Below are 13,219 nucleotides of genomic sequence, written 5' to 3'. Positions count from 1 at the left end.
TGTGATATAAAAAAAATTTAGCATAAAAATATAAAATGTTAAAAATGAACATTTTTGGCAAATATGAAGGTTTTTTATGAATTTAATATCGTAGTAATCTGAAAAATCTGTTATCGCAGGTAAAATGGTAAAACTTAATATTTTTTGCAAATATGAGAGGATTAAAGAACATAAAAATGGAGTTAAGATAAATACGAACATTTGTGACAAATATGAAGGTTTTTATAGCAATTCCTTTTTGATTAATAACAAAATTCATACACTTGTAACTAGAAATTTATAAAGATTTATTGATAAGTTATTGTATCGATAACAATGATAACAAGGAGTAAAAATAAAAATGTTGTAACAGGATGATAAATAAATTAAGTTCAAGAGAATTGAATAACGCACTTAAATTCTCCATACATAAAAATGATCTAATCGATTACAACAATAACTCACGGAGAGTAAAATTGCATATTAGGATATTTTCAGAGAAGAGGTAAACTCTTAGCCTCTTAATTCTATTAGGATGGACAATATACAGAGGATCAATCACAATTAGTCACGACAGTGGAAGCATTGCATTTGTCTAAGGGGCAACACACCATTTCACATGCCTTCCTGATGGTAGAATGTTATTGTGAAACATGATGTTTGTGTTTGATTATCACAAAAATTACACTTAAAAGCTTTTTCTTATCTTTGAAATGAAGTTGTAGTTTTATTTCAGATTCTTAACTATCATTGACAAGTGCGTTCCTCAATTAAATCTTATATGCGTGTTATTTATGACCGATCAAAAGATCTAATTGTAACTATTAAAGGTTGTTAGAAAGTTGTTATTGTTAGTTGTGTAAGTTAACAGTTCAGGGGTAAATTAGTATTTCTACTAATATGTTAGTTAGCATCTTAGATGTTAGTTGGCTTGGTTAGATTTTTGTATAAAGGTAGAAGATGTAATTCATCTTCTGTTAGTTCAATTCAATGAGAAGATTTCTTTTCTCCATTTCATCTTTACTATGTAATATGGTATCAGAGCACAATTTGCTCGTTCTTCCACAAGTTTGAAGATCACTCTTTTTCTTTAATTTTTTGTTCAATTCATTCATTCAATATTGTTTTTGTTTACAATCTTGTCTTCACTTATTCGTTTCTCTCTTGTATTCATATCAATTCTTATCCTTATTTTTTTTTTTTAAATTAAGATCATGTGTGTATCTAGTTCACAAAGTTCTGGGTTTATTGTATCTGTTATGATGATCATCTACATCCTTATTATTTGAACCACTCATACAATCCTAGATGTGTTCTTGTTTCTCAGCCTCTTGTTGGTGAAAATTATTCTTGATGGAGTCAAACGATGTTAATTACACTGTCTGTAAAGAATAAATCCATATTTGTCGATGGAACCTTAGAAAAGTCAAGTTCATCTGAATTTAACACGTGCAACTCGTGGATGCGTAATAACAATCTCATTATCTCATGGATTCTTAATTCAGTTTCGAAAGAGATCTCTGCTAGCATAATGCTTCTAGATAATGCTCATGAGATATGGATTGATCTAAAGGAATGTTTTTGTCAAAGCAATAGACCTCAAAAATTTTAGACTATGAGAGAGATAACTCATTTGAACCAAAATCAAGACTCGATTAGTGTTTACTTCACAAAATCAAGTTATTTTGGGAAGAATTGTATAATTTTCGTCCTCCTTGTTCATGTGGAAAGTGTGAATGAAATGGAGTGAAAGAAATTGAGAAATTCTTTCAAACTGAGCATGTGATGATTTTTTAATGGGGTTAATGAGTCATTTTCATCCACAAGAGGTTAGATCTTTTTATGGATCCTTAACCTATAATCAATTATGTATTTTCTTTAGTTGGTTAAGATGAGAAACAAAAGTTTGAGAATTCAATCAGTATGACATTTTTTGCTAAGTCGAATGTTCAAAAGTTTCCTGTTACCAATTCCAATTCCAACAATCAATGTCGTGATCGACCTTTCTGTTCTCATTGCAAACTCCAAGGTCACATAATTGAAAAATGCTACAAGCTCCATGGATATCCACTTGGATATAAATCAAAGGCTAAAGTTAATTACACTGCAGCTGCTGTTAACACCATGGAAGTCAATGACAATCGTCCTAATAACTCTCTCAATGATGTATTTCAAGGTTTCACTTTAGATCAATGTCAACATTTAATGTCTGCTCTTTCTAATCAAATGATTTCTGTCAATGCAAATGAATAAACTACAATCGATAAGCTTTTCTCTTTATCTGTCTATAATGGTGATCATTCACATGTTTGGATCATAGATTCAGGAGCTACACAACATATTTGTCATGACATTGATATGTTTTCCAACAAAAAGAAAGTTAACAATCATACAGTAACCCTACCTAATAAGATGGTTTTGCATGTTCACATAGTTGGTGATGTGAAAATTGATCACTTATTTACCTTGAAAGGAGTTCTATATGTTCCGTAATTTTATCTCAATCTAATATCAGTAGGATCTCTTACAAAGCCACAAAATTTGATGATTCAATTTACTTGTGACCATGTATTTATTCAGGATAACCACCTCAAGAGGACGATTGGCAAGGCTGATAAAGTAAATGATTTGTATGTTGTAAATTAAGTGGGAGCTTATACAAATCATCATGTTCATGCTGTTTCTTTTGATGTTTGGCATAAGAGGCTTGGTCACCCATCAAATAAGAGAATCTTATCTATTAAAGATCAGTTATGATCTTTCATTTCTAAAGATTCTTCATCTTTCCATTGCTCTTTATGTCCAGTTGCTAAACAAAGGAAGATGCCATTTGTTTTTATGAACAATATGTGTAATGAGCAATTTGATTTGATTCATTGTGATATATAAGGACTATTTCATGTTGTTAGTACTCAAGGGTTTAGATATTTTGTGACTATTGTTGATGATTGGAGTAGATATACATGGATACTTTTAATAAGAAATAAGTCATATGTTTTGATGGTTGTGCCTTGTTTCTACAATATGGTTCTTAATTAAGTCAACAAAAAGATTAAGAAATTCAGATCACACAATGCTAAAGAATTGGATTTTTCCAATTTCTTTCATGATATGGGCATTCTAAATCAACGATCATATGTTTCAAGGCCTGAACAAAATGAAGTTGTAGAATGCAAACACAACATTTAATTAATGTAGCAAGGATATTAATGTTTCAAGCTGTTATCATGTAAAATTTTGGATTGAATGTGTCATTACTGCTACTTATCTTATCAATTCTGTGCCATCAAAATTACTTCAAATTCAGTTTCCTTATTTCTAGTTATATGGTAAGAATCCTGATTACTTACATTTGAGAACATTTGCTTGCTTGGCATATATGTCCACACTGTTTGCAAACAGAACCAAATTCAGTCCAAGAGCAAGTGCATGTGTCATTTTAGGCTATCCACCTGAAATGAAGGCTTACAAGTTCTTAGTTTCGTCTTCAAATAAGATCTTGTATTCAAGAGATGTCAAGTTTCATGAAAACATCTTTCCATTTCAAGAAAACATCTTTCCATTTCAAGAAAACAATGGATTTGTTTTTCATATAATGTTCTTCCTTTAACATTTTCAGATGACAATTTTGTCTCTTTTCATATTCAACACCAGGGCCGACCCTTAACATATGCCGGGTGTGCGACCGCACAGGGCCCGCATTGTTTGGGGGGCCTGATATTTATATAATTATATATATATATATATATATATATATATATATATATATATATATATATATATATATATATATATATATGAGATGTCGAAATTAAAGTAAACAAAAAATTGGTGGTTGACATGGTAAAGGCGCTTGACATTTATCAGTTAGTCCCAAGATCGAAACTTGGCACAAGCAGTTTTGTTTTTTATTTTTATTATAATAGTTCAACATATCCTTTTAATTCAAACGTAACAAACACATCTATCACATAAGGAATTATCTATGTCAAATACATCTTTAATTAAATTAATATATAAGTCCAATTAAACTAAGTATATCACATAGAGTTAGTATCTAACACAAACACGCATTTAATTACTATATATAAGTCCTTAGCCTCTTTTATTTATTTGTTGAGTTTGGGCAATTCGGCAGCAAAGGAAGACATAAGAAAAGGTTCGTTTTTTTTTTTCTCTAATGGTAATATTTATAATTCATCATTATTAGTATTTTTTATAATCATTAGTATTTTTTTTCTAGTTTACATTGTTATTGGTATTGCTCATTCAACGTTTTGATATATTCAATTAGATTTCTAGAGTTCTTTTATCATAGTTTTAATTTTTATCGAGTATTTGGTTGATTATTGTTATTTTATTTTCAGAAATAATGCCTCCTAAGTATTTATCTGGTAGTCAAAAACGTAAAAAGAGAAAAAGAATTGAAGAATCAACAAAGGCTAACAGTGGTTCTCTAGATAAGTTTTTCCAAAAAAAAACCTAAAGTTCCTTCTCAAAATCAAAATTATGATGATATTCCTGATAATTTGGGTGTTGATGTCGAAGGAGATCAAATTAATGATGTTAATGTTGATAATGTTAATTTCGATGGAGATCGTGTTGATGTTGATGATGGTAATGACGATGGTGATAACATTGAAGATGATGGTGATGATGATGATGATGATGTTGTTGTTGATGATGATGATGATGTTAATGTTAATAGTAATAATGTTGATATATTCGATCCAAGAAATTGGGATGGACTAAGCACAGACATGGTGAAACGTTTGGTAGAGAAAGGTCCTAAAAGAGATAATACTATTGATAAGGGCCCACCTGATAGATTTTCTAGACGGTTTTCTGCAACTATGTATACTAGAACTCTGCCAAATAAACAGACATGTAACAGAGAATGGCTAGTATACTCGAAAGAGCTTGATAAAGTTTTTTTGTTTTTGCTGTAAAATATTTAGAAAAGGGATCCCGAAAGGTCAATTAGATAGTGAAGGTTATGCAGATTGGCAACATCTTAGTACAAGACTTAAAGAGCATGAAGTTGGTTTAGATCATCTCACAAATTTAGCTACTTGGTTTGAAATGCGTGAAAGATTGAAAGTTAATGAAACAATTGATAAAGTGGTGTATGATCAATTTAAGAAAGAAAGGGAGCATTGGAAACAAGTACTATTGAGGATTATTGCACTAGTGAAATATTTGGCTAAATATAATTTAGCATTTCATGGAACAAATGAAAAATTATATCAAAAGAGTAATGGAAACTTTCTTGGAGCGATTGAGATGTTTGAAGAGTTTGACCTGGTTATGAAAGAGCATGTGCGTCGTATCAAAAATGATGAGATCCATGTACATTATCTTGGCCACAAGATCCAAAATGAGGTGATACTTTTACTAGCTGATGAAATTAAACGAGAAATCATTAAAAAAGTAAAGGAAGCAAAATATTACTCCATCATACTTGATTGTACCCCTGATACAAGTCACCAAGAACAAATGTCTTTGATAGTGAGGTATGTAAATTTCTCCTCCAATGATGTTACTGTTGAAGAATCCTTTTTAGGTTTTTTGAATGTTAATGATACCACTGGTAAAGGGCTCTTTGATATTACACACGATGCATTAAAATCTCTTGGTCTTGATATTGATGATATGCGGGTGCAAGGGTATGACAATGGATCAAACATGAGAGGAAAACATCAAGGAGTTCAAAAGAGATTTTTGGACATAAATTCTAGAGGATTTTATACTCCATGTGGTTTTCATAGTCTTAATCTTGCACTGTGTGACATGGTTAACAGTTGTAGTAAAGCTAGAGATTTTTTTGGAGTCATACAACGAGTATATACAATATTTTCCAATTCTACTAAGAGGTGGCAAATTTTGAAAGAGAATATCAAAGGTTTGACTCCAAAGTCATTGTCTGCCACTCGGTGGGAAAGTCGTGTTGATAGTGTGAAGGCTATTAGACAACAACTTCCGGATTTAAGAGAAGCTTTACTTGAAGTTGCAGAAAAAGACAACGATGCTAAAATCCAAAGTGAAGCTAAATCGCTAGCAAATAATGAGCTTGGTGGATTTGAGTTTTTGGTATCCATAGTCATTTGGTATCAAATATTGTACATGGTGAACTTAGTTAGCAAAAAATTACAATCAAAAGATATGCTTCTCGATATTCCTATTAACGAAGTGAATATGCTAATTGAGTACTTCAAAGAGTTTAGAGAAACAGGGTTCTCCAAGGCAATTGATGATGCGAAGGAACTTTCCGTTGAAATGAATATTGATCCGGTATTCTCTCAAAAGCGGCCGGTTAGTAGAAAAAAACAATTTCATGAGAATTCAAGTGATCAAGATGTTGTATTTTCAGCCGAGGAGAATTTTAAAGTTAATTACTTTTTATATATTGTTGATCAAGCGAGTGCTTCTCTTAAAACAAGATTTCAACAATACAAAGCGTATGAAAATATTTTTGGTTTTTTGTTTCCATAAAAAATGAAGGAATTTGATGACAAAGATCTCAAGTCATGTTGTCGCCGTCTTAAAGCCGCACTTAAGTCTGGTGAACAATCATATATCGATTCTCATGAACTTTATATGGAGTTAAAGCTGCTTGACATGTTCTTACCGAGTGAAATTACGAGCCCTATTGATGTTTTAAAGTATATGAAAAAAGTCGATTGTTTTCCTAATGCAATTATTGCCTACAAAATCTTGTTGACTATTCCCGTAACGGTCGCGTCTGCAGAAAGAAGTTTTTCAAAGCTAAAGTTGTTGAAGTCCTACCTAAGGTCCACAATGTCACAAGAAAAACTTAATGGATTGGCGATAATAGCTATTGAGAACGTTATATTGGAGGCTATTGATTATGAAGAGTTGGTGAACAATTTTGCTTCCAAGAATGTTAGGAGAGTCTCGCGATTCATGTAGTTGTCTAAGATTATCTATTGTATGATCGTTCTTTTCTTTTGCTTCATATTATAACAATTATGAAATAATTAATGAATTTTTGATATAAGTAAAAAATAAATATATATTTAGGGGTCCATTTTTTAGTTTCGCACCGGGCCCCTAAAATCAACGGACCGACCCTGTTCAACACTCTGTTTCTGAACACATCTCTGTTGACAATCATCATGATGATCATCACAGTGATGAAAATCCAAACCCTCCCAATGTTAGACTATCCAGACAACGTAATACACCCTCTTACTTGCGTGATTTTTCATTGCTATTCAACACAAACTAATATCACTCATTAGTGTTCTTATCCATTGGAAGACTATGTTTCATATGAAAAGGTTTCATCACAACATAAGGCTTTTGTTATGGCTGTTTTTGCTAATTTTGAACCAAAGAGTTATGCTCAAGCAAGTAAATTTCAAAAATGGAATGATGTTATGGTGTTTTTGAATTGGATGCTATGAAGTGTAATAACACATTGACCATTTTACCCCTCTCTCCTAGAAATAATACAGTTGGATATCGTTGGGGAACATAATACAAGCCAAAAATTAGTGTGCAAATTGAATAAATCCATTTATGGATTAAAATAGTCCTCACGATAGTGGTTTGAGAAATTTTCAAATTTTATAATTCAAATGAGATTCATTCAATCAAAATCCAATTACTCTTTGTTTCACAAAGGTCACCATGAGAATTATGTGGCTTTATTAGTCTATATGGATGACATCATCAGGGGCATCTAAGTCAGAAATTGCAAAGATAAAATTATAATTGAGCAATGCTTTCAAACTCAAGGACTTAGGAAATTTGGGTTATTTTCTTGGATTAGAAGTGGAAAAAAATCTAAAGAGGGTATTTTCTTATCACAAAGAAATTATGCATTACAATTGGTTGATGATGCTAGTTTGTTAGATTCTAAACCAATTAACACACCTATGGATGCAAGAAAAGTGTTGAATGATTTTACTGGTGATTTACTAGAAGACCCAAATCAATACAAATGATTAGTTAGTAGAATTCTATATCTCAACATCATTGGGCCTGACCTGGCTTTTTTTGTTCAACAACTCTTACAGTTTATGTCTCAACCTCGTACTCTTTATATGATGGCATCAAAACATTTGTTAAGATACTTAAAACAAAGTCCAAGCCTAGGAGTATTCTTTTCAAGAAAGCCTAATATACATCTAAAAACATTTTGTGACTCAGATTGGGGTAGATGTTTTGATATAAGGCGTTCTATTTCTGGTTTTTGCATCTTCTTAGGCGATGCATTGGTGTCTTGGAGATCAAAGAAGCAAGCCACTGTTGCCCGATCCTCTGTTGAAGCTTAATATAGGGCAATGACATCTACAACTTATGAGATCACTTGGTTAAAGCAGCTTCTCAAAGACGTTGATGTCATTCATAAAGTATAGTACCAACATTAATGTTTTATGACAATGATGTTGCTATCAAAATCGCCACAAATCCTACCTTCCACGAACGAACTAAACATATCGAGATCAATTTCCATTTTGTTCGTGAAAAGGTGCTTGATCACACTGTCAAACTTATGCCCATTCGATTTGCATTTTAGTTAGCAGATATGTTCACCAAGCCTTTGCCATCTACAAAGATTGAGCCTTTTATGTCCAAGATGCATCTGAAGAACATATATTCTTCAAATACATCTTGAGGGGGGAATATTAGAGGTTGTTAGAAAAGTTGTTACTGTTGGTTGTGTAAGTTAACAGTTCAGGGGTAAAATTAGTCTTTCTACTAATATGTTAGTTAGCATCTTAGTTGTTAGTTGGCTTGGTTAGATTCATGTATAAAGGTAGAAGATGTAATTCATTTTCAGTTATTTCAATTCAATGTGAAGATTTCTTTTCTCCATCTCATCTTTACTATGTAATAGTAACATGTGTTAATCGGAAAGGGGGAAACCTTAGCATTTTGGAAAGGCTAATTTCAATTCTACATGTTTCTGTGAACTGTGTTTTATGTTGTTGTATCCCATATCAATGCAACACGGTCTTATAAGTGATTATATATGTTAGAATCCCCCTTCTATTCACAATGACTCTTTTGGAGAGATAATCTTGGGCTCCATATATATTTACATGGTATCAGAGTCTGTGTCCCGCACCCCCGTGGTTCAGCACATTCTTGTCTATTCTCATCAAGCCTCCGACTTTGAAGGGGAGTGTTACTATATCACACATCCATGTGACACGATATTATAGGTGACTATATATGTCAGAATCTTCATTCTCTCCACAAGGGCTTTTTTAGAAAGACAATCTTGGGCTTAACATATATTTACATTTTCTGCTAAGTAGTCTAGAGACAATTTTTTTTAATGATACTAAGGCTACAAGAATTTTGTTTTCGTGCTAAGAAGTATATACATAAATAATTTATCAATGATAATAATGAAACTTAATTAAAGTTTGAAAAATAAAGTATGATTTGTGGGGAACTTGCAAACATCTTCTTGTGGTGCTTGATATTTATTGACTTTGGTATATGATTATTCTGGAGTTGTTTGGGTTCATTTATGTTTGATGAAGTCATTAAACTGAAGTTTTTCAAGTGTTTGTTCTTTGTTGCAATAATTTAAGGCACTTTTTGCAAAAAGATTAAAATTGTTTAAAGCGATAATGGAACCGAATTTAAACGTTTGCTTGATTATTATTTTTCTACAAATAGCACTTTTCAAACTTTTTGCAAAAAGACTAAAAATGCTTAAAGCGATAAAGGAAATGAATTTAAACGTTTGCTCGATTATTTTTCTACAAATAGCATTGTTTTTCAAACTTCATGTGGACTCCTCATCAAAATGGAAGGCTTTAAAGAAAACTTTAACATATTATGAATGTAGGAGGAGCACTATTATTTGTGGCAAAGTTGGTTCTCGATTTTTGCGGAAAAATGATTTTTATTGCTGTTTTTTTAATAAATCGCACTATATCTTGTTTGTTGACCAATAAAAGTCCTTACAAAATTTTTATTTGGCAATATGCCTTCCTACGCGACAATTAGAACATTTGGTTGTTTATGTTTCGTGCATAATTAAAATGCAAGAGATAACTTTGGTAGTAGTAGTAGAAAAAGTCTTTTTACGATTATCTGTTTGATCTGGACACCAAAAAAATTTGGTCTCATATGTAATCTTTCTTTCACTGATACGAATATAGTGCCGAATAATATTGTACCTACAATTGATGAGGATGACACAAATACTCCTACAATCTACGAAGAATCATCAGAAAGGGGTTTCTCCTCTCCTATTGTAGTCATGAACCAGAGAAGAACAACTTTAAACCATTATTTGAGTTATCCATGCATGAAAACACTCCCTCAGCTACTTTTTATAAAACTTAAATGTACCCGACATATATTAATAGTGTTGCTAAAAAAACCATGTTTTTGAGAAGAGAGGTGATCCGTACACAACAAAATTTTTCTATACATAGCAATTGATACTTTAAAATGTTGTATTGTACAACTACATAATGCATGAATTGTTGTGTATTGCAAAAAATTGTATACAAAATATCAAAATATAAAAGTTTACATAAAGAGCCATTAACGATACATGATACAAAATATCAAAATATAAAAGTTTACATTAGAGAAAGACACTGATTGCTCCAATCTAGACTTGATAAACTTGCCCGGTTCTTAAACCAAATATAAGTGTTCGACTTTATTTGTTCGATGATTCAAGATTTGGAAGGTTGCCGGTCGTTGAAAACTCAGTAGTTTCTGGAACGCCGAATAAACCAACACGTAGAAATAGATATAGCTAAAGATGATATTATGATAATTATATAAATTATAAGCCGCTGATATTATGATTTATCTTGCCTTTGTTTGCAATAAATTTAATCGATGATGACATCTAGAAATAATGTACATTGTTTTACTACAAAGCGAAGTAGATTGTTTAATGATGATATTTGATTTCCTTTTTCCACACAAGTGCTTAATGTACCTAACGTGGTGTGGTTCTTCCTTCTAGATTTTATCTTTCATTATTTTTTTATCACTAGTCAAACAATGTGTTCTAGTAACAAGGATCAATGCCAACTCTACCTATTATATAAATAAACAAAGCATTGAATGCTAAACTTTTAGCACCAAGTTTCAGTTTTTCACAACATAAATGTTCATTGAACTAAAAAAACATATATTCAATAATTTTGTAATAAAATGACTTTTTATTATCAAATCTATTTTATTTAAACATAACAATTACATTATATAATTAGTTATGTTTAAACTTGTAATGATATTCTATTTACAAATTAACTATAATATTTATACAAGGAATACAGATATTTAATGAAAATACTGTAAATACAAATATCTCAAAACACATGTCACTTTGTATTAAATGATTGATATGTGCCAAAAAAAAATGCTAAAATTACATTTAGTTATTTCCAAAAGCACTAATATATATCATCACATTTACCAATTTGCATATAAATACTAAAAATTAGACATCATTATCATCCATAAAAAAAACAATAAGATCTACTCAATATATTCTCGCTCTTCTTCTTCTTCCTGATATTTTTCTTCATTTCTCGATATACAATACTCATAACTACTCTCGCTTTGAGGATACCATCATTTTCTTCATCATGAAATTCACCTTATTCATTAATGTTATTTTCATCACTTGAACAATTTATTGACATGTATTGATCGTCATTGTAGTCTGCATCTATAGTTGGTATAATGATTTCATTTGATACAACTTCATCCTTTTGGAAAGCAACATCTTTTTTATGATCATTTGACATACATCGGTCCAACTACAATGTTTACATTTAAATACAACTAACCAGTCTGAATTGTTTTTTTTTTTTTGAAACTTGGGTAAGGAATGAAACACACCTGAGAGGCTTGCATGGCTAAAAAAAACGACTTGAACTTGTTGAACTTTCTTTAGATGTTTGTTTCGACCAAGTTATATTATTTGTGAACCTTAATACCTATGTTAGGTGTTGGATCATACCAATGATATTTAAACAAAACTCTGGTTTTCCTTGGGTAACCAAGGTACTTGACTTCTAAAATTTCTACTACCTTGCCATAATAATCAACCCTAAGCTACTAATACACACTTCACTATTCATTGTTGATTTGTGTAGTCTACAAGGTTCCGTGTGATACTTGTAACCATTGACAAAATATACATTATATAATATGACTGTTTCAATGGATTTCTGGAAAGGTAAAATGTATACTTGTTCTTTATCTCGTTCTTACGTGCTTATATAACAAATAGTGAAGCACTTAAGAATATTAACCATAACAAAAATAATGAAAACAAAAAACCAAAAATTAACACCCACATAATTTTCAAATCATGCTGCAATGTTCTTATCCACTTCAGTTGCAAGCTCCTGTTGGTCCATATCCCCCATAAGATCTTTCAAGTGATTTTCAAATATTTTGTATTACAATTGAAATTACATGTTCAAAGTTACTATGATGTAATAAAAAAATCATGTAAATGTTATTCGGAGATATTAAACAACAAATGAATATTATTGTTGATCTTAAAAGTGAAGTATATATTACCCGATGTAATGTTTAATCTTATCTTCGTTCAGGAGTATGTAAGAGCAGACAACATTAAATTCCTCATCATACAACATCCTAGTCTTCAATTTTCCATAATGACGAGAAGGATATGAAATTATATCTAAAGTTTTGTAGTCATCATGAGGTTGTTCATCTCCTCACCCATCATCATTTCGAGGCACCTTTCTATTATGTTTGGGAACACCAATCTCGAAATAATGAGAGCAAAATATTTATGCTTCACGAAGCAAGTACGCGTTACAATGGACCCTTCTACTCGAGATTTAATTTTCACATCTTTTTTCAACTGATTAAGATATATATAGTAAAATAGATGTAAATTAAGTTAGAGTTACGACTTACAAAAATAACAACATACATTTTGAATTAACAGGCAAATCTTACAAATTAATACATACAACGATATTGGATGGGACTGACAATCTTCGCTTTGCATGAAAAATGTACCGGTAAATGTTCCACAGAGTTAAAAATACCAGGAACAAAAATGGTCTAATTTACATAGAATTATTGGGATTTCAGCTTGAATCCTTTCTGTATCTTATGTAGTGATTGATGTTGCAGTTAAAGTTTTAAAAAACAGACTAAAATCTATTAATGCTTCCCACACATATTTTGGTAACATCTCACTAATGCAATTGGCATCGATCTTTGCATAAAAACATGA

At 31.2% G+C, this 13,219-nt stretch overlaps 1 pseudogene; it reads left to right on the top strand.

The window, feature by feature from the left end:
* The first annotated feature begins 1,902 nt into the window (after positions 1–1,902).
* LOC145039788 (uncharacterized) lies at positions 1,903–6,909 on the top strand (annotated as a pseudogene).
* The last annotated feature ends 6,310 nt before the right edge of the window (positions 6,910–13,219 follow it).

The sequence above is a fragment of the Lactuca saligna genome, chromosome 4 (genome assembly GCF_052625555.1).
Source record: "Lactuca saligna cultivar CGN05327 chromosome 4, ASM5262555v1, whole genome shotgun sequence".
Lineage (NCBI taxonomy): Eukaryota > Viridiplantae > Streptophyta > Magnoliopsida > Asterales > Asteraceae > Lactuca > Lactuca saligna.
Note: the sequence above shows the minus strand (reverse complement) of the source record. Positions and strands in the feature narration are given on the sequence as shown.